At 33.0% G+C, this 4,486-nt stretch overlaps 1 protein-coding gene across 1 annotated transcript in view; it reads right to left on the bottom strand.

Annotated features, from left to right (window-relative positions):
- Positions 1-4,486, bottom strand: part of HGF (hepatocyte growth factor (hepapoietin A; scatter factor)) — a 69,286-nt gene that overhangs the window by 24,422 nt on the left and 40,378 nt on the right. The gene's annotated exons all lie outside the window — the stretch shown is intronic.

The following is a 4,486-nucleotide window of genomic DNA, read 5'->3' as shown; positions in this document are numbered from 1 at the left end:
TCAGCTTCCAAAATCTTACTCCTTTTCTAGGCCTGATGCTTGATGGAAATACACTAAATTTGGCTAACTAATCTAGGCCTTGTTCTATCACAGTAATTACCTTATCTTCTTTCACTTTGTTAGTAAGTTTATTTTCTAGCTGTCTCAGTTATGAGATATTTTACTTTTACAGATTTTTCCTGATTAATTTACAGCCACTTGAAACTCTCACTTTTCAGAAATTTGGGCAGTTTAATATATGCTGTAATTCAACAGTTTTTGTTTTCATATGGGCATCAAGTTGTAAATGAAATATTCTTTTTAATTTAATTTTAAGCATGTACTTTCTTTTCATGGATCCCCGGCTAAATAATTTAACTAAATTGATATGGAATTTATGATAAAAAAATGTTTGAAATATTCTTTTTAATTTTAAATTAAGCATGTACTTTCTTTTCATGGATCCCCGGCTAAATAATTTAACTAAATTGATATGCAATCTATTGGAAACCACAGTATTTGTATCACTTAGGTCCAATTAGAAGTACTATAATTTTAGTAGTACCCAAATGGACCACCAGAAACAGAGAAGTTTTTAAGGAAGAAGCTTCTCTTGGTTAGAAAATTAACAAATAATAGTCTATCTGGTCAAAGCAGGTCCTGATACAAACTGTTATTTGAGGATGTGAGTACATTGATTGCCAAGAGTTAAGGCCATTATATAGTAAATGCTCATAATTATAACTCATATTCAAACTTTTAGCCTTCTTATAAATTTATTAACTAGAAAAGATGAAAAAAATCCTTGTATTTCCTTTAAACCAATTTATACTCATGTTTTAAAATTTTATGGCAGTATAAATATGGGTATTAAATTTTACACAAATTTGCAATTTTAGATGAATAATTATTCAGTTAAATAATTTTAGATTGTTAATTTAAGGAAAGATAATTAATTAAGTGAAAATCTATGGCTATCAGAAGTCTTAGTTTGGGTCCCCTTTTAAAACCTATATTTAGAAGCACCTCATTAATCTAGATTAAGCAAGAATGAAAGTTGGGGTTTGTCCAAATATTTTCCCTAAGGTGAGACCCTTCACTTGAAGAAAAAAATTGTTCACCATTGCCAAAGTGAATTGATGATTTCATGATTCATATAGATTCATCATCCAGGCAGGACTGTTCAGTGACAATGTTTCAAAGATTGTCATTTGTAAGGAGTCTCAGTAATGGGGCAAGTGATGTTTAATAGAACTGGAGACACCTGACTAGCACAACCCCCCTATCTCCCACTAGATCACAAATAGTAAATAATCAATATTCTGAGCAAAATGTTGAGTCCAATTTTATCAGTCTTATAACACAGCACAAGCTTTGTTTCTTGATATTTATGTTTGGTTATTTTGGCCAAATAGCTTAATTAAGAAAGGATGGTTTAAATTCCAATAAGATATAACAATTGAACTTCTGATAATTAAGTTTTAATTGTGAAGCCTGTGAATTAAGTTTTTATAATCATTCTCTGTTTCTTACAGATGAAGTTCTTTGGGTATCTGCACATACACAACTTTTTCTTGGGTATTATCAGTCATTAGAAGTTAACAAAAAGTACGAATGACACTGACACTGTCTCCTTTGTCCCTTTTAAGTAATCTTTTCTCATTTTCTTTGTTTTCTCCAGTTTGATATTTCTGAGGTGTGAAACACATGGGTCAGGAATAGAGAGTGAATTGCTGTGAAGGAAATGAGGGAAATAAACCCAGAATAACAACTATATGTTTCGTTATTATAAAATAATATAAGAAAATCTTAGCAGATGAATATTCACTATCTAAACAAATAAATTACTGAATTACCTAAAACACACACACCACACACACATGCACACAAACAAATATCTCCCGTCTCCTCCAGTGGATGGGGCAACTCGTGCTCATAGCTCTCCATCCTGAAATGTTAGGCTGTCTTATTAAAAGCCAATTACATAAAGCCAATACATGTTATTTACAGGTGCTATTTCAGGAAAGCCACTATGAACGACACGTGTGTTATAAATTTCAAAAGCAATCATTTTATGTTCCTCATAACAAGGTGGACAATTACAAAACACATGGCATTGTGGCTCTGTCTAACAAAAGTCAAGTAGCAAAAAAAAGCAGCCATAGAGAATGCACAAAACAACTATATAATTGATACTTAAGGACATGATTCATCTAAACAATTGCTTTATGTCCCCATTTTTCAAAGCAAATCCAGAAACAATGAAAACATTCATTTAAACTTTTAAAAATAATTTCGTTCATAGATCTTTAAGGCTCAAAACTCATCAGTTTAAAAATTTTTTTGTTTGGTATTGTGGCAGTTCTTTGGGGGTTTTTTCTATGTTTTGTTGTTGTTGTTGTTGTTGTTGTTTGTTTGTTTTGAGCCAAAGTCTCATTTTGATGCCCAGGCTGGAGTGCAGTGGCATGATCACAGCTCACTGCAATGTCCAACTCCCAGACTCAAGGGATCCTCCTGTCTGCCAAGTAGAAAGGACCACAGGTGTATGCTATCACACCTGGCCGATTCTTTTTTTTTATTTTTTGTAGAGACAGGTGTCTCGCTGTGTTGCCCAGGCTAGTCTTGAACTCCCGGTCTCAAGCAATCCTCCCACTCTGGCCTCCTAAAGTATTGGTATTACAGGGTGAGCCACTGTACCTGTCCCAGTTTAAAATGTTAACTGAAATCAAGGTGGGCTTCTTCTTGTAAGAGGAAAGAATATGTAATTTCTCCCAAAGGTAGTAAGAAAAATTAAAAAAGGACTAGTGTGAAACAAGCCTGGTTATCATTACTATTAATTGATTTATTAAATAGACCTGCAAGAGCAAAGCTGTGATCAGAAACAACTTAGGGATGTGTTTCTCAAAGCACAGTGAATCAACCCTCTGGATCAGAATCACCTGGAGTATTTATTAAAATGCATATTTAAGGGCGAAATCCCAAAACTAAGGAATCAATATCTCTGAGTGGAGTAATAAATTGCCGTTTAAATCCTAATTGTCACTGGGCACACTAAAGTTTGAGAATGGCTAACACAGAAATTAGTAAAAAGTAATCACTTTACCTCATTTCCCCCAAGGTCTGCTGAAATTTATAACATTTGCCCACTTTACTCACTTGCACTTGAAATTTTCAGGAGTTATGTCATGCTGGTGAGGATACTGAGAATCCCAACGTTGACATGGAATTCCGTTCCAAATGGTATTGATGGTGCCTCTGTAACCTTCTCCTTGACCTTGAATGCATTCAGTTGTTTCCGCAGGGACATCAGTATCATTAACAGGACTGTGAGCTATTGGTAAAAAGGAATATAAACTTAAACAAAATCTTTGAACATGTTGTTTACCTCTTAGAGTTCACTGGCATTTGTATTAGAAGGATTTTTCTGTCAGTTGTAAGTTTTATAATAATTGAGTGGAGCACGAAATTTATTTAACCTAACATTCTTATTATCTCCATTCCAATTTTCCTTTCATTTAAATCCTAAATTAGTTCATTCTTGAAAAGTTCTTTAAAGGCATTTTACTTCCACATAATGCTGAATTTATAGTGTTTCTGAAATGACTATACAATTATGCCTAAAATCAAGTAGCTTAAATACATACAAAGGAAATAGTGAAATTAACCCTGATTTTCCTCCAATATGATAAATATATTCTAAGTTGATATGTTAAATGTCTTTTTTAGTCACCTTGTTGAAAATAAACAACAAATCAGTTGTTCCTAAGAAGATCTATTTCCTGCTTTTTTCCCTAGTCCAACTTCAATGCTATTAAACACCTCATGAAGATCACGAAACCCTCAGTAACTAAGTTTAAAAAAAGCATAAAATTAAATTTTTATCACAGCTTGGACTTTCTCTTTTTGTGTTTAATGTTTACTCACTTAATCAAAATATAACTGAAAACATTCTGGAGCAACTAAAAAATATCTTCTCAAAACATACATGAAGATGTTTATGGTTTGGTAGAGTAACATCAACTACTTTTACAGTCTAAGTGGTCATTCAGGATGCCTCTGGATGAAACTCAAGTTTACACCCTGTAGGACAGTTTAAGATTTGAATAAATTTCTTTGATTTATCCCATCAAGGAGATAAATCATTTTGTACCATGTCTACAAAGAAGAGGCCAAAATTAGACATGCCTTCAAAGACTAGGGATGCCTGTGAAAGTTTTCTATATTTGATAGTGTAAATTTTTTTAAATGGCTCTAAATTTTACTTAAATTTGTTTCTCTCATACAAATAATTACTACCCTATGTGGCTGAATGCTTTATTTTATTGCATTCCAGGAACTAAGCTTAGGCAAACTAAGTTCAGGCTACGTTTAGAGTTATTCCATAAAGCTTTGTGGAAAAAAGGGGGAAGAACACATTAATGACCATACCTATCACTGGAATATGTTGCACACACAGATTTCCACTAAATTCCTGTTAATAACTTTGTTTCAGCTCATTTAAAAATGT

This window comes from Propithecus coquereli, unplaced genomic scaffold, assembly GCF_000956105.1.
Source record: "Propithecus coquereli isolate 6110/MARCELLA unplaced genomic scaffold, Pcoq_1.0 Scaffold226, whole genome shotgun sequence".
NCBI lineage: Eukaryota > Metazoa > Chordata > Mammalia > Primates > Indriidae > Propithecus > Propithecus coquereli.
This window is presented reverse-complemented; position numbering and strand designations above follow the sequence as displayed.